The sequence below is a fragment of the Mobula hypostoma genome, chromosome 6 (assembly GCF_963921235.1).
Source record: "Mobula hypostoma chromosome 6, sMobHyp1.1, whole genome shotgun sequence".
Taxonomy (NCBI): Eukaryota; Metazoa; Chordata; class Chondrichthyes; order Myliobatiformes; family Myliobatidae; genus Mobula; species Mobula hypostoma.
Window position 1 is genome coordinate 85,884,109 of NC_086102.1, and position 21,882 is coordinate 85,905,990.

Consider the following 21,882-nt stretch of genomic DNA (forward strand, 5'->3'; position numbering starts at 1 on the left):
TGTTTTAATACCTTCTTAACTATTTCCATGAAACTTTGGATAATTGGAGCAGCCAGTTAATTGGGCCAAAATATACTGATCCCAATGTATCCCAATTAACCGGAATCCACTGTAATGTGAAAGGCAGCTAACCCAACACAGACCCCTGATGAACATCACTAGTGACTGGCAGCCAACCAGAAAAGGTCCCCTCTATTCCAATTGGCCAATCTTCAGTCCATGATGGTATCTTTCCTGTATTATCATAAGCTCTTATCTTGTTTACCAGTCTCGTGTGCGACACCTTGTCAAAGGCCTTCTGAAAATCCAAATAAATTACATCCATTGATTCTCCTTTGTCTGTTATTTCTGCAAAGAATTCCAACAGATTTGTCAGGCAAGATTTCCCCTTAGAGAAAGCATGCTGACTTCGGCCTATTGTATCAGGTACCTCCAAGTACCCTGAAACCTCATCCTTAATAACGTCTTCAGCATCTTCCCAACTACTGAAGTCAGGCTAACTGGTTCAAAATTTCTTAAAAAGAATGGAGTGACATTTGCAACTTTTCATTTCTCTGGAACTATTCCAGAATCTAGAGATTCTTGAAAGCTCTCTATCCATACTTCCACAATCTCTTCAGCCACCTCTTTCGGAACCCTGGGGTGCAGTCCATCTGGTCCAGGTGACTTACCTTTCAGCTTCCCAAGTATCTTCTCCCTAGTTATAGCAACTGCATTCATTCTTTCCCCAACATTCTCGAACTTCTGCCATGCTGCTGGTATCTTCCAGTGACGAATGACACAAAATATTTATTCATTTTGTCCACCGTTTCTTTGTCCCCCATTACTACCTCTCCAACATCATTTTCCAGTGATCCAATATCCACTTTCGCCTCTCTTTCACTCTTTATATAGTATGTCTGACAAACCTTTTGGTATTCTCTTCTTTTTATATTATTGGCTAGCTTACCTTCATATTTCATCTTCCTTCTCCTTATTGCTTTAGTTGCCTACCATTGGTTTTTAAAAACTTCCCAATGCTCTGGTATACCACTAATTTTTACTATATTGAATACTATATTGTATTCTTTGCCATAGAGGGAGTACAAAGAAGGTTCACCAGATTGATTCCTGGGATGGCAGGACTTTCATATGAAGAAAGACTGGATGAACTGGGCTTGTACTCGTTGGAATTTAGAAGATTGAGGGGGGATCTGATTGAAACGTATAAGATCCTAAAGGGATTGGACAGGCTAGATGCAGGAAGATTGTTCCCGATGTTGGGGAAGTCCAGAACGAGGGGTCACAGTTTGAGGATAGAGGGGAAGCCTTTTAGGACCGAGATTAGGAAAAACTTCTTCACACAGAGAGTGGTGAATCTGTGGAATTCTCTGCCACAGGAAACTGTTGAGGCCAGTTCATTGGCTATATTTAAGAGGGAGTTAGATATGGCCCTTGTGGCTACGGGGGTCAGGGGGTATGGAGGGAAGGCTGGGGCGGGGTTCTGAGTTGGATGATCAGCCATGATCATAATAAATGGCGGTGCAGGCTTGAAGGGCCGAATGGCCTACTCCCGCACCTATTTTCTATGTTTCTATGTTTCTATACTCTCTCTTTTGCTTTTATGCTGTCTTTGTCAGCAACCATTGCTTAAACATCTCTTTAGAATGCTTCTTCTTCTGAGGGATGAATCAATCCTGTCTTCTGAATTACTCCCAGAAACTCCAGCCATTACTACTCTACCATCTCAGCTAGTCCCCTACCAACCAATTTTGGCCAGCTCCTCTCTCATCCCTTTGTAGTTTCCATTACTCTGATACATCCAATTTTAGCTTTTTCCTCTCTACTGCAGGGTGAAATCCATCATATTATGATCACTGCCACAGAGGGTTTGTATCAAATCTGGTTCATTACACAAAATTCAATCCAGATTTGCCTTTTCCCTAGTGGGCTTGACCACAAGTTGCTCTAAAAAGCCATCTCATGGGCTTTTTACAAATTCCCTCTCTTCGGATCCAGCATCAAGTTCAAGTTTAATTGTCATTCAGCCATACCGAACACCCATGAATACAGCCAAATGAAAGAGCATTTCTCCATGGCCAAGATGCAAAACACAGCGCAAGGCACATATAAAATAGCAGTAAACATACAGTCACTCAAAAAAGTACAATATAGCCCAAATCCCTGAGTCCATGGATGTTGTCAGCGACAAGCCCTCAGCAGTCTGCAGACAAACACAGTTCAACTTTTCTTCCACTGAGTGAACACTGGGGAAGAGCATCGATGCCAGCATGGGCGCTGCGCCACAGCACCTCAACATCACCGCTCCTGCGCAGCTGCAACAGAAGACATCACCACATGAGGCCTAGTCTGTGGTATAACGGTGGTCATGCTGCTCCCTGCTGTTGGTCCTGCAAATAAACCAGTAAATCGGACTTGCAGCATTCCACGTTACCAATGTCCAACAACAGGGTGTTGCGATTAGAAAACAACTTGGACAACCACTCGCTATTAGACTGTGCACTGCCTTCACTCACTGATTCCAACGTGCCTCTGCAGCAGGCAGCAACACGGTCCGCACCAAGTGCAGCTTCTTCACTAACGAGCATCTCCCTGAAGTGGTACACCTGAGTACTCGAAGTTCTTAATGCCCAGCAATGTCTCACGATCATAAAAAAGACACTTAAGAAAAAACAGTGGATTGGCCCCGTAGAGGCCGCTACGTCACTGATTTCCCCAATCTACCTGCATGTTGAAATCCCCCATGACCATCATAACATTGCCCTTTTTACATGCCTTTTCTATTTTCCATTGTAACTTGAACTCTCCCTCCACATCCTGGCTACTGTTTGGAGGCCTGTATATAACTTCCATCAGGGTCCCATTGTTACAAGCAACAACTCAGTGGGAATAATATATTACAATTATTCAATAAAGCCAACACTATTCAAGACAAAACAATTTGCTGCTTGGCACTAATTCTCCACACTACACATTTATTCCATCAACATAGCACAGCAGCAGTAGTACAGTACCTATAATATTGGATCAAGAGTTCTTTGGCATCATCTCCCAGACCCACAACTTTTACCACCAAAAAAATAAACAAAGGCAGGACAAGCATAGGAATATTATTATCAGTTAATTTCCAAGCATCATCTAAACCAAACTTTGAAACTGTTTCCTTTATTCTTAGATGTAAATGTATGAACTCAGAAGCATTTTCACAGCTGCAGTAGTTCCTGTAATTCATCATCCATTCATCAAAAGCAACAAAAGCTGCTTTTGTCAGTGACTCCCATTTTCATTATCAGCCTAAGACATGGTAACACAGAAATTAACTGAGAACATGAAGAAATATAAAAGCTTGAAAAATAGCCAATGAGAATTATCAGCTGAACCAGTAATCTAGCTATGACCTACATGGAACTTTGTAGAACTGTGCCATAACTTACAAACCTCTCTATCAACATAAATTACATATTCTTTTCTGGTACATTACACAAATTTGACATGATTTACAATTAACAAAGTGGAGCTACTTAAAAGATTGCGCAGTGACTGATCTGTTTTATAAAGCACAGGTCAACCTCTGGGTTTCACTCCCGTTAACCCTTTGTGACCCCATCAGTTAGAAAGTCAGAAAGCAAGCTGCAAACAGAGTTCCCAGATGGCAGAAGATCCATGAACCCTTTCAGCAGCCAGCAAATTCAGACCACAACTCCCCGCGATGACTGCTACAAATTTTTATAGATGCACTATACAATGCCTGCTATCCAAAAGCATTATAGCTTGGTATGGCAGCTGCTCTGTACAAGACTGTAAGAAATTACAAAGCGTTGTGAACATAACTTAGTCCATCACACAAACCAGCCTCCCCTCAGTCTACACTTGGGAAAGCAGCTAACTTAATCATGAGTCCCTCACACCCCAGTCATTTCCTCTTCTCCCCTCTCCCATTGGGTAGAAAATTCAAAAGCTTGAGAGCACGCACTATCAGACTGGAGAACAACTTCTATCCTACTATGATTAGACTCTTGAATGAGCCTCTCATATGCTAAAAGATGAATTCTTGATCTCCTGATCTATCATGTTATGCCTTTGCACTTTATTTGTCTACTTGCACTGTCCTTTCTCTGTAACTTCAATGCCATACCTGGATGGCATGCAAATCAAAGCTTTTTCATTGCATCTCTGTACATACAGCAATAACAAAATGCTCAGTCATGTGCACCGACTGAATAGAATTGGGCATTTGTCAGCTGGGTAAGACCAGAAACTTGGAAAGACAACCAGAAACTAAGCAAGCAATTCCCATCTTCGGAGTTCAGTCAAAATGTAAAAGCCAAGGTCACATTGTCCTCAGTGAAATAATATAAGAAGCATGATCTAATGCTACCTAAAAAAATGCTACTTTACTTTGGCTCACTAATGAAAATGGCAGTCACTAACAAAAGCAGTTAACACAGCAAGCCATTTCAGAAAATCAAAAGGCAATGGACCAATAAAAAAATCCTTAAGATATGGCTTGCAAAGTAATCCTGTGATAATGAACATTACAGGCTAGAATTATTAAATTAAATACATGGATTCAACTCACTGTTATTGTAATTACCCCCCAAATATATGCATATTGTACTTGAGTGTAGTACCATTCACATTAAAGAGTGTGTATTTGCATCTGTGTGCGCACCTGCCCTGCAAATATATGCAGAGCAACATTTGAGTGTTGAGTTGTCAATGGAAAAAGAATTTTGTGAGTCAGATTACATCAGCAGCTTGCAGCTTCTTTAAAACAATAATAATGATTCACATTTCAAATGCTCAGACCCTGGCCAAATTCCAGAAGTACCTTACTTCACCTACTTCCTTTTCCAGTGCATTTGGTAGAAAAACTGTGACCAGTTAGAAAATAAAAGGTTGGTTACTGGATTGCTGACATTGCACTGGTGCTTCCCTACCTGGCGGTAGAGAAGGTATCATCTACAGCTAATACTTAAATGTGGTCATTGACTTGTCACTAAAATCAACAAAACTATTTATATGAGGAGGAAGCAAAGAAGTATGTACATTGTTTTAAGAACAATATAACAAAGTGCCTCATCATGCTTAAAAATTACTTGATTTGAAAACAAGAGTAGGTGAAAATAAAATCTGCCAGAGATCTCATTCTTAAAGTCAGGGCCGCATCAATATGTTGTTCTACATACAAATTCATAACTAGCAGATTACATAACACATTTCCAAATTATTTTAATATATTTTAGTTTATTGTAATAAAACTAGTTTGAAACATGATCATTCCCAATGTATTACAATTACTATTACTTGCAATACTCATTCACGCTGACAACTAGATCGGGGGAATCATGATTTCGGTGCCAAGATAGCTGTGGCAGCAATTGGAGGTTCATGCAGGGGTGCAGCGGTAGCCGGAACGCACCCAGCACATCTTTCGCGGCCCGGAGGTTGGGGACCACTGGACTAGGGTATAAAACAATTTGTCAAAAAAGGAGTTCCAATTATTAAGACCATTCAATAACTACTAATCCCAGCACAGTTGATATGAATAAGGTGAACCTCAGCTATAAGTAACTTCAATCAAACAATTTTACAGAATGGAGAGAGTTTCTGTCAAGAACAATGAAAGTACAACCCAATAGGGGGTCCAAGAAAAGGAGAGAATTCAGCAAATCCTCGGATTTGCATGTCAGACATAATTGAAACACATTCACGGATGCCTTGTCATTAAAGGAAGTCAAAGTGTCATGTTGATTGAGGTAAGAATTTGAACAGACTGCTTTAGTTGGTGGTAAACAATCTTTAACATTTAAATCCAGATACTCCAACTGGCGCCACTTCACTTACTTTAAATCAGCACCATCAGAAAATAACAGCCATTGGAAAATCTAGAATACAAAGCTTGATGAGCAGATTGCTCACTTGTCAAACTTACATGCATGCTCAGCCCACAGAAATCTACACACAAGAAAGGCAGAAACTATTCTTCCGAAAACTGTACTTGTAACTAGAAGCAAGCATGCATGGTTAGAGCAAATAGAATAGTTAAAGTAAGGAGCTGTAATTTTGAACATGTATACAGTTGAGGAAAATTTGTGTTTCAAATGGAAATAATTGATTTGAATGACTTTTAGTAAAACCCATTAAACTAGGACAAACCTGTACATTCCCATGGCTGTTGAATAGAAAGTTAAATCAGCAAAATCAATTGCTTAAAAAGCCAGTGCTATTTTTACAGGGGGAGTACCAGTGTCTAAATAGTGTGAATAAAGTTAGGCTCCCAAGCTTACTGGAAGTCCAATTTAATGTCCAGTGTCATTTTGAAAGTTTTGTAGGAAATTCTTGGCTGGAGCTACCAATTAGAGAAGGTCATTGGACTTCTACAAGTAGGTATAGAGGAGATGTCCAGGGCAAGTTTTTTTTCTTACGCAGAGAGTGGTGAGTGCATGGAATGAGCTGCTGGCGACAGTGGTGGAGGCAGATATAATAGGGTCTTTTAAGAGACTCCTGGATAGGTACAGGAGCTTAGAAAAATAGAGGGCCATGGGTAACCCTAGGTAATTTCTAGAGTAAGTACAGGTTCAGCACAGCATTGTGAGCCGAAGGGCCTGTATTGTGCTGTAGGTTTTCTGTTTCTGTTTCTATGTTTTCCTCGTTAGTTCTCTTCACCATCACTGCATTTTTCCTATCATCCCAGATGCCACCAAAGCTGTTATTTTCTGTTGGCAATCTCCTTCAACATTTCATCCCTCAGTTATAGTTAAAGATGCATAGCTGCAACTTATTGTCTCCAGTATTCCAGACTGCTTGCCAGTCAGTCTGTCTAACTGGCTACCCAAGAACATGTTAATGAGGCATTGTTGTGTAGTGGTGGGGTTTGCCCTCAACTGCACCATTAAGCTCATGGTCAAGATCTAAATCAAGCAGATTGATTTGCTGTGGACTTGCTGGTACAACCATTGGCAGTTGTCAGAGATTGTGATTTGCTTGAGGAGACACAGATTTATGTAGTTAATCAAATTGGGAACCTGACCAATCCTGAAAGTGGGTTTTACTGCATGCCATGTGCACCATGTGAGAAGCTTGAAAGCCTACCAAGGGCTGCATTCAATGCTTGTCAAATGATTATTTTATAGGATGATTTGAAGATGCGATACTGTAGTCTCCTTTGAAATTGACAGTGTGTGTAAGGTGCTCTGGTAAAGATTTACAAACAAATCAGTCACTTATAAATGTAGACACTTCATTATTTAATCTTAGTTTAATAACTTTAAGAATCTTCTTGTGCTCTTGATTGTTTATGTTAAGGAGCCTAGTAATTGTGATCATATTGAATGTCGTGAGGAGCTGATTGAGCACTCATTTCTTAAAGATTGTCATTGCCTGACATTAACTGAAGATATTGCCCAGATCTTGCAGCAAATGTACACAAACTGTTTTATTATTCAAGGATTTACAACTGGAGATGAACACTGCAACAATCAGCAAACAGAACCATTTCTGATGTTGTTATGATGGAGGAAAGGTTGTTGATGAAGTAGCTGACAACAGTTAAACCTGCGCAACTGAGGAATTCTCCCAGCAATGCTCTTGTTATCAGACTATTTACTAATAAGTTTGAGATAAACTGTAGCAAATTCTAAAAAGGAATGACTTTTAGCTATTGAATGCATCTTATACTACCTGTAAATCAGTGATTCCTGAAGTTGCCAGTATCACCCCCTGGGAGCAGTGGGAGATTCTAAAGTGGCAATGAAAATAAAGGGGGTGGTGGGGCAGGGCTCTTGGTAGCAAGGGGGGAGCAGCTGAAGGATTACAGCCTTAATTTAAGAAATGAATTACTTATTATAAACATTTGATTCTCAGTGTCTCATAACTAATTACAATGATTGAGTAATCACCTCATCTCTTGCTAATCCACCGTTCTCTTAAACTTTGCTTGAAGTCTTCCCGAACCAGAAACCCTGGATCAATAGTTCCGTGCGAGCAGCACTTACTACACAACATAGCTTACACTGCTGGCAATCAGCAGGAGCTCAAGAAAAGCAGCTATGATCAGCGCAAAGCTATCAAGGCTGCGAAACAACAATAAAAGGACAAGATTGAGTCAAGATTCACAACAAATAGCACATGTGGCTTGTGGCGAGGGTGGCATACCATCCCAGACTTCAAAGCCAAATGCTGTGGTACTGCCAACATCGCAGCCTCTCTCCCAGATGAGCTCAATCGCTTTTACGCTAACTCTGAGCCTCCGAGGAAAGCTGCCACTACAACCTGCAACCTGGTCATCTATGAAGCTGAAGTATAGAGATGTTTCCAAAGAGTGGACAGTCGCAAGGCTGTGGGACCGGACAGCATCCCAGTATGAGTGCAGCACAACTGGCAGGTGTGTTTACAGACATTTTTAATCTCTCCCTCTCCCAGTGTAATGCTGTTCTTGGACTGCAGTTCAGCATTCAACACCACAACTCCATCCAGGCTCGACAGGAAGCTCAGAGATCTCCGCCTTGTGCAGGAGATAAGATCCACCTTTCCAGATCGCTGGCAGGTGGTAAGAATGGGCTCCCTCAGCTCAACCCCTCTGACTCTCAACACAGGAGACCCTCAGGGCCGTGTACTAAGATCCCTTCTTTACACCCTATATACCCATGACTGTATCGCCACCCATAGCTCTAATCTGCTAATTAAATTTGCTGACGACAGTACATTGATTGGCCTAATCTCGAACAATAACGAGGTGGCCTACAGGGAAGAAGTCATCTCTCTGACACAGTGGTGTCAAAAAAACAACCTCTCCCTCAATGTCGCAAAAACAAAGGAGCTCATTGTGGATTACAGAAGGAATGGAGATGGGCTAACCCCTATTGACATCAATGGATCTGGGATTGAGAGGGTAAACAGCTTTAAATTCCTCAGCATTCACATCACCGAGGACCTCACGTGGTCTGTATACACCAGTTGTGCGGTGAAAAAGGCACAACAGCACCTCTTTCACCTCAGACGGTTGAGGAAGTTTGGTATGGGCTCCCAAATCCTAAGAACTTTCTACAGGGGTACAATTGAGAGCATCCTGACTGGCTGCAACACTGCTTGGTATGGGAACTGTACCTCCCTTAATCACAGGATTCTGCAGAGGGTGGTGTGGACAGCCCACCGCATCTGTAGTTGCGAACTTCCCATGATTCACAATATTTACAAAGACAGGTGTGAGAAAAGGGCCTGAAGGATCATTGGGGACCCGAGACACCCCAACCACAAACTATTCCAGCTGCTACAATCCAGGAAATGGTACCGCAGAATAAAAGCCAGGAGCAACAGGCTCTGGGACAGCTTCTTCCACCAGGCCATCAGACTGATTAACTTACGCTGATTTGAGTGTATTTCTATGTTACATTGACTGTTTTATTTGTTATAAATTACTATGATTGCACATTTAGATGGAGACATAATGTAAAGATTTTTACTCCTCATGTATGTGAAAGATGTAAGAAATAAAGTCAATTCAATTCAATGAAGTGTGTTTTAATTGTTGAAAAGCAATGAGACACTTCTGTATCTGGCATATCATGAGAAATCTGGGCTGATGAAATCACATTATTTCCTGGCCTAGAAAAAAATGATTAAATACCATTATCACAGCAGTAAATAAAATCAAGTCCTCTACTCTCATTATCAATTACTTTGTATGGAGAACAATGAACAGTTTGAACACTTGGCTGTTGTACACAGAAGTCAGGTGGCTGTCAAAAGGAAACTACCTGAGACACTTCAATACACATTTAGAAACTGAAAAAATTCTTTGAAGACTTGAATGCTTCATTCAAAATTCAAGTACATTGATAATCATAGAATATATAAACAATACAACCTTGACATTTGCTTGCTTGCATTCAGTAATCAACTCAAGAATATTAAGAATGACATTGACTATTTGCCAATTATTTGCAAAGTTTAATGAAATCAATCTTCAATTGCAAAATTATGTAAATCTTATCAAAGTCAAATCAATTGTCTCCACATTTCTGTCCAAGTTAACCACATTTAAGTGTAACATTAGCCACCATAACATTTTTCAATTTCCAAGCATCTCTGAGTTGGAAGAGAAAGAAAAAATACCAGATGTTGATCTTCAATTATTCTGGGCCCACCTGGGTGAGCTGCAGAACAACATGTCAGAAAGATTTCAGGATCTTATCTTGCTCAAAACTTCAGACTGGGTATTAAATCCATTCCTAAACACTGAGAATGAGGAACTGACAGGAAGGATGGAGTTAGAACTGATTGCGCTACAATATGACCTTTGAGCTGAAGCTGAGATTTCTTCTGGTTGCAGAACAAAATCTCTAAATGCAGTCCTGACGAAGGGTCTCGGCCTGAAACGTCGACTGCGCCTCTTCCTATAGATGCTGCTTGGCCTGCTGCGTTCACCAGCAACTTTGATGTATGTTGCTTGAATTTCCAGCATCTGCAGTATTCCTGTTGTTTTTGTTTCTCTAAATGCTATCCTGCATTGTGGAAAAAGGTCCTTATGTTCTTTATTGCCTTTTCAGCATCATATTTAGTGGAGTTTGGCTTCAGTGCAGTCACTCAACTTCTTTCAAAGCAACAAAATAGAGTGCAAATTACTGAATGTGGGGATCTGAGACTACTCCCGAATGACATTCTGCCTGATGTTGAGAAGCTGATAGCACTACACCAAGCCCATCCAACTAATTGAAAGGTGGAAAAAGCAATGAAGTAGTGAATGGTTGAACTAATAAGTATGCTCTAAAATTGCTGATGAAAATAGCTTTTACTGTAATTAAATAATTTTATTTCTAACTTTAAATAGATTTGAATAACTTCTGCAATTATTTGTCACTGCTTTGAATTTGCAGTTCCTATTTTCTTTCACTGTGCATTGTAATTCAAAATTCTTTATAGTTTTTATGTAATGGCCAGAAAAGGAGAGGGGGACACTGGGGATATGGTCTGGGAGCCAAGAGTAACACAAGAAAGTTTGAGAACCACTGCTCTAAATGGTTTTTCCACCTATGAGCACCGAGAAAATTTTTAATTAATATTAAATAAGGAAGTGCATAAATTTACAAACGACTGATTTGATAGTGAAATTTTGTCAACTTTCTATTTGCAAGAAATCCACTCTAAAGATAGATTCTAAATCAATGCCAGAGAATGCCCTTCCTATTCAGTTCTGGACATCATGCCTGATATTTACCTTGAAAATAATGCACAGTAAATTTACTGGAATAATAGCAGAGCTCAAAGAGTTAAAATTAAATAGGCTGATTACATAAAACAAGGTTATAATCCTTGGATTTTTAGAAGAGCATTGTTCATTAATATTTTAAAGGAATCTGATATCGTCCAGAGAAACTATTTCCATTGGTTGGAGAAATCTATAACAATTATATTGTGATAATTATTGCTTAGTTGTTTCAGCCTGTTATGGTTCATCCCTTGAAAGCAAATCTAATTATAGTTTTTCCTTGCTGTGCTTTTAGGGTACAGTTTAGCAAATGTTATCAAAACTCATTATCTATCATATCTACCTCTTCTGATCAGTTAGTTTTGGAATAGTAGTTGAAATCCTTAATGACTGTTCGAAGTGTATTTCTAAGTATATTTCGTCCTTCTGCCATCATTCACTTTGTGTGATCTGATGTTGCTTTTTAAAGAATCTCTATCACAATAATACTGTTTTCAATGTACTAAATTTAAAAAAATTTCCTGTCATTTTGTAAACTCTAATGAGTAAGCTACAGCCCTTCCCTCCTTTCCCTGAGTCTATTCTAGTTCCTATTTTATCATGGGCACTTTATTTGTGCATGCTAGCACATTTTTTTTAACGAAAGTAAGTGTTTCTCCAGCATTATTACCATATTTTTATATCTGTGATGTATAGCCAGTTATTCCCTGAACACTTTTGTCCACCCTTACAAATGTTCCAGCGTGTTTCCATTTCCTGGTTATCTACAGGCCCTCTCAACCTACCCCAGCTTCATACTAGTTTAAATTCTCGCCACCTCTGTAATTAAACAGTCTGCGAGAGATGGTTCTTGTTCAGTCCACCCCACATATTTGCTTTTCCCTATTCTGGTGTTCATGGCTCAGGAAAAGGAATGCCCTCTTCTTATATATTTAACCACATTTGAAATGAAGTTTTTAATTAATATTTTTCATACAAAAGAATGCACACTAGACATGCTCCAGTTTATTGGTATTCATGATTAAATAGTGCACTTCAATCTGCAGCAGGAATTCAATCCACAGCCTTGTGGTAAGAGGTGAGCCTTAAAATCATTAGCCTAGCTTATTTTGTTTAAGCCCTTATGCTGGAAAAGAATGAAAGGATAGACAAAAAGAGCATTCCCCTAGTTAACATGCAGAGTATTGAAAATGGAACCAAATTTCAAAAATACGTATGTTACTATATACAACCCTAACAATTATTTTTTGCAGGCAAACTCAATAAATTCATAGAATAACAACCATAAGAGAATCAATAAAAGATCGCATGAACTTGGGCTTTCAACGAGTGTGCAAAAGACAACAGTACAAATACAAAAAAAAATCATATATAAATAAGCAATAAATATCATGAACATGAGATGAAGAGTCCTTGAAAGGGAGTCCATAGATTGTGGGAACATTTCAATGATAAAGCAAGTGCAGTTGAGTGAAGTTATCTATCCCCTTTGGTTCAAGAGCCTGATGGTTGAGGGGTTATAACTGTTCCTGAACCTGGTGGTGTGAGTCCTGAGGTTCCTATACCTTCTTCCTGATGGCAGTAGTGAGAACGGAGCATTTCCTGGGTGGTGGAGATCCTTGATAATCTGCTTGTAGATGTGTTCAATAGTGAGAAGGGTTTACCCATAATGGACTGGGCTGTATCCACTACTTTTAGGAGGATTTTCTGTTCAAGGGCATTGGTGTTTCCATACCAGGCTGTGATGCAGCCAGTCAATATACTCGCTACTACATATCTGTGTGAGTTTGCCAAAGTCATGCCAAATCTTTGCAAACTCCTGAGGAACCAGCCCTGTTTCAATAGAAGTGGTTTCATAATTTCATGCAATTTAGCAATTTACTATCTGGATCCTGACAAACCAATGGTGGGCTTTGACACCAAGCTGAATATTTAATGCAAAAACAGGCAATGTATATATAAAATAAGACTACAACTTCAAAGCAAACAAAAACATGATTTAAAAGGTGGTATGCCAAACTGTTCACTCAGTGTTTTTGCATTTAGTTTGAGATGAAAACTGCTATCCAATTTGGCACAGATCAATAACAAGTTTCAAGATAATAATAGCTTATTTATAATTATAAATGAAAGTACTACATATTCAGAGCAAAAGGTTTTGAAATCAAAAAAGAATAAAATTAAAGGTTATACACCTGGATGGCTGTGTTTGTAACTACAACCTCAATTTCCCATTATATCTGGCCTTCAAGAGGCTTACACCATCAAGAGTCACTAAGCCTCAACTTACTCCCCACTTGGGCAAAGTATTTACTTAAAGATGAAATCCAGTAATGCTATTACTTCTGCTCAGTGAAAATAAAAGCAAGTAAGTGCTTCCAGGATGAACACAAGGGTAACTTTTATAGGATAGGCAAAACTACATTAAAACAGGAAGATTTATGAACTTTGTGGGACGATTAATAATCACTATTTTCAACCTCCTTTCAAAGTGCTATTTGAGGGTCTTGCAATTTATCCAAATGATACCTCATCACTAATGCTTTAGAGGGAAGATCATATGTAGTAGCATTGTGCTGTATTAACTTGTGCTTAAATTCCTAGCCTATCCCTAACATGATTCATTCTCTTCTGCCCAATTGAACTCTCTTACACCATAACCATTCCTCCTTTGAAACATACACTCCCCTATCCACCATCAATCTTCCCCCAATTAATCTCCCACCTCACCCAAACTTCAAATGAAGCTTTCATCTTGCCCCATTTCCCCCTCCTCAAGCTCCTAATTTCTATACCATCTCATTTTCCTTTTCTTTCCTGCCTCCCTCAATTCCCATTCCTTCATCACCCCTTTCTTACCCTAAGTGAAGACTCCAATATTCTCTTAGCTTCTTACACACATTTCACCTTTCATAACCCTCCCTTCAGATTCTTGATCCCTGTATCGATCTTCTTCTTCCATGCCACTCCCGTCATACTCCACTTCCCAGTGTTTTTTCTCATCGGTCACTAGAAGTACCTAAAACATGCATCCTCTCCTCCACCCACTCCATCACTTGTCTCCAGCTTCCCTGTTCCAATCCCCCACCACCCTCCCTTACCATCACAACTCCCAAACCTACTACAACCCTTTCCCATGCTTTATTTCTAATCTTCGGCCTAATTAAACCTCACTCAAGAACCACTTTCCATGATGTAGAAAAAAATTTCCTCTTTGTTCATTATTCTCCCCCATTTCCTTCCATATAACCAGTAGCTCAGCTGCCACTTCCCCATGTTGTGATCACTTTCTCTGCATACCCGTGATGATTTTCTCACTAGTCTGACACCCCAGCAACGTCCCTCTACTATTCATCAATTTCAACTTGCATAATCCAATTTCCTGACTTTCCAAGCATCTGCTATTGTTCATTCTATATCTTCCTTCCCATCCTCCACCTTATCTCCTCCTTCCAGAATCAGGGTCACAGCCTTCCTTCTACCCTATCAATCTCCATCTTCCTTCCTTCTTCCCCTCCATCCACTCCCATATGCTCTTTGCTTTTCACTTATATGCACCCTTCCCTCTGTTGCCCAACCCAATGTGTGCCAGCTCCTCTCCAGTTAGTGCCCAACCCTTCCCAGCTCCAGCCAAAGCTCCCCAACTTCCAACAGTCTTCCCCATTCCCATATGTCTGCCCCTTCCTCCATCTTCTTTCTCACCATAACAGCATTCACAGTATCTCAAGCATTTCACCACCAAATGGCTCAACCTCCTCTCTTACCTCCATCACATCCTCCCCTGCCTCTATCCTTTTTGGTCTGACTGGTATACAATCCACCACACAAGCACTGTCCACCTGCTCCCAGCCACAATGTCCCTTCTGTTCCCCCATTCACACCTGCACCCTCTTGTCTCTCCTCTTCCCTCCTTCTCGACAATGCCTACAGATCCCCCCTGAACCTTGTCTTCTGATTCCTACACCCTCCACCCCCTCAGTCCCTTTAGGCCCTTCCCTTCATTCCCACCTCTGCTTACACCTTTTGTTCCCTTCACCTTCAGGCACTCCATCGCCAACTCCCCCACACACATCTGTTTACATCATCCATCCCCTACTCCCTACCACCTGTTCCCTCCATGACCCCCATCTCCCCATTCTTTTCTTCTTCCATCTGCCCCCTCCATCATTCTGCCTCTTCTCGCTCCCATTTCCTTCTCCCCACTCCACTGCCACATCCCCCTTCCTTCCCACAAATCCATTCCTCCTGCCCTCATATCCTCCGTCCTTCCTGCCTTTGTCTCCCCATCCCTCTCTCCCTCCCTTTGTTCCCATCCATACTCCATGCCCACTTTGTCTCCCCTGACCCCTTTGTACTCTCCTACCTATCACATCTGTTTCTTACCTTTGCCCATTCCCTAATCCTACCTCCCTTCATTTTCCCTTCACCCCCAATTCATCACTGCCCTCAACCCCCCCCATGTACCTCAACCCTTTCACTGCCAAGTCATCCTGTTCCTGCATAGCTCCCATTTCACCATCTACCAGTCACTCTTTTCCCACATCGCACCCCTTTCCTTGTCACTCCTCTTGTCCCTCACTTAACAAACCCCCGACACTCCATCTGTCCAACCCCTGCCCCTTTCTCTCCCACTTCCCCGACCCTTCCCCTTCCCTCTATCCCTCCTCCTGCCCCTTCCCCCATCCTAGCCATATCCCTCCTCACTCTCAACCCCAGATTCATTCCTCCATCTCTTCTTCATAGAAAATAGAACAGTGCAGGTCCTTTGGCCCATGAAGTTTAGTTGACCTTTTAACCTACTCCAAGATCAATCTAACCTTTCTCTCCTACATACCCCTCCATTTTTATTTCATCCATATGCTAATCTAATCTAAGAGTTTCTTAAAACTCCCTATGTGCCTGCCTCTCCCATTAACACCAGCAGTGCATTCTATACACTTACTTTTACTTTTCTCCAATCATCTTAAAAGTTTGCCCTCTAATATTAGCTACTGCCACCCTGTCAAAAAGATGCTGGCTGTCCACTCAATCGATGCCTCTTTTCATCTTACACACTTCCATCAATTCACCTTTTACTCCTTCCTTCCAAAGAGAAAAGCCATAGCTCACTCAACCTTTCCTTCTAAGACATGTTCTCTAATTCAGGCAGCATTCTGGTAAACCACCTCTGAACCCTCTCTAAAGCTTCCACATCATGAGGCAACCAGAATTGAATGTGATCCTCCAAGTGTGGTTTAAGCAAAGTTTTATAGAGCTGCAAAATTACCTTGCAGCTCTTGAATTCAATCTTTGACTAATGAAGGCCAACATACTATATACCATCTTAACTTGCATAGCAACTTTGATGGATCTATGGACATGGATCCCAAGATCCCTGTGTTCTTCCACACTGCTAAGAATCCTGCCATTAACCATTGTTTGATCTTCCAAAGTATAACTCTTCAAATTTCTCCAGAATGAGCTCCATCTGCCACTTCTCAGCTGAGCTCTGCATCCTGTCAATATCCTGTTGTAATTTGACAACTTCCTACACTCTCCATAACTCCATCAACCTTTATGTTATCTGCAAACTTACTAACTCATCTTTCCACTTCCTCATCCAAGTCATGTATAAAAATCACAAACAGGAGTTCCTGAACAGATCTCATGGAACATCAGTAGTCACCGACATCTAGCAGAGTATGCTCCATCCACTACCAGCCTCTGCCTTAAGTGGGCAAGCCAATTCCAAATAGACAGACCCACTTTTCCCTGGATCTGCCACTCACTTGAAAAAGTGAATCAGGCTCATGAGAAATGACCTGCCCCGACAAAGCCAATGTTGACTATTCCTAACCAGACGATGCTTCTTCAAATGCTCGTAAATTCTTTCTCTAAAGATCCTCTCCAATAGTTTTCCCACCACTGAGGTAAAACTTCCTTTTTTTTTTATAATTCCCAGGATTATTCCTATTACCTTTCTTGAACAAAGGAATAACATTTGCCATATTCTAATCTTCTGGTACTACTACCACGAGCAGTGAGGATACAAAAGTTATCACCAAAGGCATAGGAATCTCTTCCCTTGCTTCCCATAGTAACCTTGGATATATCCTGTCTGGTCCCAGGGACTTATCTATTCTAATATTTTTCAAAAGTTGCAGCACATCCTCTTTCTTATCCTTGACATGTTCCAGCACATTGGACTGTTCTATGCTGTCCTCACATTCATCAAGGTTCCACTCACAGGTGAATAATAACACAAAGTATTCACAAAGGACCTCCAACTCCAGGCAAATTTACCACTTTTATTTGTGATCAGTACTATCCTGACTCCAGTAATTCTCCCGTTCTTCATTACGTAGAACGCCTTTACATTTTCCTTAGTCTTACTCGTCAAGGCCTTCTCAGTCCCCTTCTAGCTCTCCTGAGGTCCTTATTAAGCTCCTTCCTAGTTACCTCACAGCTCTCATGAGCCCTCTGATCATTGCTTCCTAAATTTTAAGTATGCTTTTGTCTTCTTCTTAATGAAATATTCCACCTCTTATCAACCATAGTTCCTTCACCCCACCATCCTTTCCCTGTCTCAGTGGAACAAACGTATCCAGAACTCCGTGTAATTACTCGCTAAACAACCTCCATATTTCCACTGTACATTTCCCATATTGTTTGCTCCTATCCCTGTACAAGCCTATGCTGAAGTTCAGGGAGTTGAGATCACTGTCTTCGAAATGCTCACACGCTGAGAGATCTGTCACCTGATCAGGTTCATTACCTCATACTACATCGTGTATGCCTCTCCTCTAGTCAGCCTGTCCACATATTATGCTGGGAACCCTTCCTGACCTTACCTAACAAATTCTGCCCCATACAAACCTCGTGCACTAAGGTGGTGCCAATAATTATTAAGGAATTTGGAGTCACCCATGAAAACGACCCTGTCATTTTAAACATTTCCAAAAGCTGCCTATCGATCTACTCCTCAGTGTCCCTTTTGCTATTGAGAGGGGGTGCTATAAATGCTCCCAATAGTGATTGCTCCCTTCCTGTTTCTGACTTCCCCCTATACTGATTGCTTCATGATGTTCTCCCTTCCTGCAGCTGCAATACTATCCCTGATCAGCAATGCCACTCCTCCCCCCCTCTCCCTTGTCAAATAACCAAACCCTGGAACATCCATTCCTGCCTTTGTGACAGCAAAGTCTCTGTACTGGCCACAACATCATAGCTCCATGTACTGATCCATGTTCTTAAGTTCATCACCCTTGTTCCTGATACTCCCTGCGTTAAAGTAAACATATTTCAACCCATCCAACTAACTGCATTTATGCATGATTCACTGCCTATCCTTCTTAACAGTCTCTCTACTTATTACATCTACCACTATATCAACTGCTCCATCCTCTGGCCTATCACTCTGGTTCCCATCCCTTTGCCAACCTAGTTTAAACATCCTTAATAACTCTAGCAAATCTGCCCACAAGGACATTGGTCCTTCTTGAGTTCAGGAGTAACCTATCCCTTTTGTACAAGTCATATCTTGCCAGCAGGGAGTCCAATGATTCATAAATCTGAAACCCTGCTCCCTGCACCAATTCCTCAGCCAAGCATTCATCTGCCTATTCTTACTCTCACTGGCATGTGGCACAGGCAGTAATTCAGATTTTACTACCCCTGAGGTCCTGCTTTTTAGCTTCCTTCCTAACTCCTTATATTCACTCTTCATTAAACCATCTTATCAACCATCGCTTTTCCTAGTTATGTCATTGGTGCCAATTTGTATAACTTCTGGCTGCTCATCCTACTCTTCAGAATGTTGTGAAGCTGATCAGTGATGTCCCTGACACACTGGGACCAGTGCATTTTGGCCAACTAACCAGCTGCAGCAAATAGTTTCATGAAAATAGTTAAATAAGTAGCAATCTACCATTTAATTGCATAACAAATTACTATATAAATGAATCACAGAACAAATCAGAACACTATCCATACTACCTCAGTACTATCAAACTGCAGCATTCTTTTGATTGACTGTAAAGTAACAAAATCAGCAGAGGCACCTCATGCAGTTATTGGGCTGCCTTCATACAGTGCTTTCAACAATTCCATTCTCCAAATCTTCATTTTAATTGTAACATTCAAGATGATTGATACCTTCAAATTCTTTGAAGTTCCTAACCTTAATTAGTGAACTCTCAGCCGTTTCCAGCATCTCCAAGCTTGAAAGCTAGAACCCGCAGTGAGCAGATCAGTTCTGAATTGTCTTAATGTTTATTATTTGCCAACTTCAGTGACAAAAATCATTGCTTTCTAACACAAGCCTACAACTGATGCTATTTTAAAACTACTCATTCTAAGCACACAAATTGCATGTGACTGCCGCTAGTTGAAAAATGTTCAGCAAGTCTCCTGTCTCAATTAAGCAGCATATTTTCCCAAGTAAATTAAGGGCACTTGCAAGTGGAACAAGTGCTACACCTGCCCTTATACCTCCTCCCTTGTTACTGCTCAGGGCCCCAAACAATCCTTCCAAGTGAGGCGACACTTCACCTGTCTTTTGGGGTCATCTGCTGTATCTGGTGCTCCCAAAGTGGCCTCCTGCACATCGGTGAGGCCTGATATAGATTGGAGTCCGCTTTGCCAAGCACCTGGGCTCCGTCCGCCAGAAAAAGCAGGATCTCCCAGTGGCCACCTATTTTAATTCCACTTCCCATTCCGGCATGTCAGTCTATGGCCTCCTCTACTGTTGCGATGAGGCCACACTCAGGTTGGAGGCTACCCAGACGGTGTACAAGGTGTTGCTCCTCCAACCTGAGTGTGGCCTCATCGCGACAGTAGAGGAGGCCATAGACTGACATGCCGGAATGGGAAGTGGAATTAAAATAGGTGGCCACTGGGAGATCCTGCTTTTTCTGGCGGACGGAGCCCAGGTGCTTGGCAAAGCGGACTCCAATCTATATCGGGCCTCATCAACTTCTTGAGCTTCCTGCCCCCACCCCCCTTCACCATTCCCCATTCCTATTTCCCTCTCTCACCTTACAGTCTACCTGTCCATCACCTCCTTCTGGTGCTCTTCCCTCTTTTCTTTCTTCCACTGCCTTCTACCCTCTATCAGACTCCCCCTTCTCCAGCCCTGTATCTCTTCCACCAATCAATTTCCCAGCTCTTTACTTCACCACTCCCCCCCCCCAGTTACACCTATCACCTTGTGTTTCTCCCTCCCTCCCCCCACCTTCTTACTCTGACTCATCTTTTTTTCCAGTCCTGATGAAGGGTCTCAGTCTGAAACATTGACTCTACTCTTTTCCATAGATACTGCCTGGCCTGCTGAGTTCCTCCAGCATTTTGTGTGTGTTGGTTAAACAAAGGGAATCCCAAATTATTTTCTTCTTCTTCTATATTATGTATTGCATTGAACTGCTGCTGCTAAATTAACAAATTCCACAACACATGCCAGTGATAATAAACCTGATTCTGAATTATTTTCTCAATTTGTTTCTGTTCTTTAAGAGTTGTCCCAAATATGCGGCTGCCGCAATTAACTGGAATCCACTATCACCACCGCTCTCTTCGCTTCTTCCCTTCTGAGCCACAGAGCCAAAGACATGGTCACTTCAGCTTTCCCCGGCTGGATATTCCTCACTTGTCTCTCCCCCCCCCCCGCATCCATAGTGTCCTCTACCCTCCTACATCATCCCTCCGTCTCACCTTCAACCCCAACACCGCTTCATCCCTCCGTTCCTCCTTCATCCTACCCCCTCCCCGCACTCCATCCCTCTGAGCCGCCTCAGTTTTCTCCCCCTATCTATACCCGCGGCCTCTGACCTGCCCTCCTTACAGTAACTGCTCCTCCCCTTCCCACTGTCCATCTCTCCCTCAGTCCCTCCCTCCCCTCCGCCCCCGATTTCTCCTCAATCCCGCCCCTGATCTCTCCCCCTCCTCTTCACTTTCCTCCATGTCTCCCTAATCTTTCCTTTCTTCCGCTCCTCCGTCCTTTCGGGCCCCAGGCCGTCTGCCCACTCACCCCCAGAGGCCCGGCCGCGTTGTGTTTACAATCCCGCTCTCGGTGCCGCCGCTTCATCTCCGGGGCGGCAGCGCTCGCGCTCTCCGAGCGGACCCAACCGTCACCGCAGCCGCCGCCATCTTCAATTGTCTGCAACGCGCATGCGCCGTCCGTCAGTGACCCTCCGGCTTTCGCGAACCCCGCTGCAGGCTGCAGCCGGACGAGCAGTCAAACCAGAGAAGTGCCATTATGTGGCGCCTGCCACTTTCTCGCTAGATGCTTTACTGTGAACCTCTTCAGCGGAAGCATCGTGATAAACGTACACCACTTTGAGGACAAGGAACTCTTAGAAACTAATTAAGTAACTGAGACTATCATGAGATACAGTTAGTAGTTGGACATGGGTTGGCAAGATTCAAAGAATGCTCTTTCTTGCTCATTGTTGCTACGCTTAATTACCTTTAAAATCCACGCTTGCATCTGTAACCTTATGCACCCAAAACACAGCACCCTATGAGAATGTGGCTCTCTCTCTTAGCACTGCACTGAAGTGTCAGGCTAGATTATATGTTGAAATTAAAGGTGCGGGACCTGTTTTCCTAAAACTACCTATGATATACCTAAAGACTAGCACCCCAATGACAGGTGGATAATGAGTAGGTTTGGCTCCATTGCTCGAATTTCTAGTTTT

The 21,882-nt window shown here is 41.9% G+C and overlaps 1 protein-coding gene across 3 annotated transcripts in view; it reads right to left on the bottom strand.

The window, feature by feature from the left end:
- The window catches only part of fndc3a (fibronectin type III domain containing 3A), a 235,403-nt gene extending 214,064 nt beyond the window's left edge, over window positions 1-21,339 (bottom strand). For all 3 annotated transcript variants that reach the window (XR_010018366.1, XM_063051121.1, XM_063051120.1), the window contains exon 1: window positions 21,213-21,339. The gene's annotated coding sequence lies outside the window, so the exon portion shown is untranslated. The remainder of the gene's footprint in view (window positions 1-21,212) is intronic.
- Window positions 21,340-21,882: the final 543 nt, after the last annotated feature.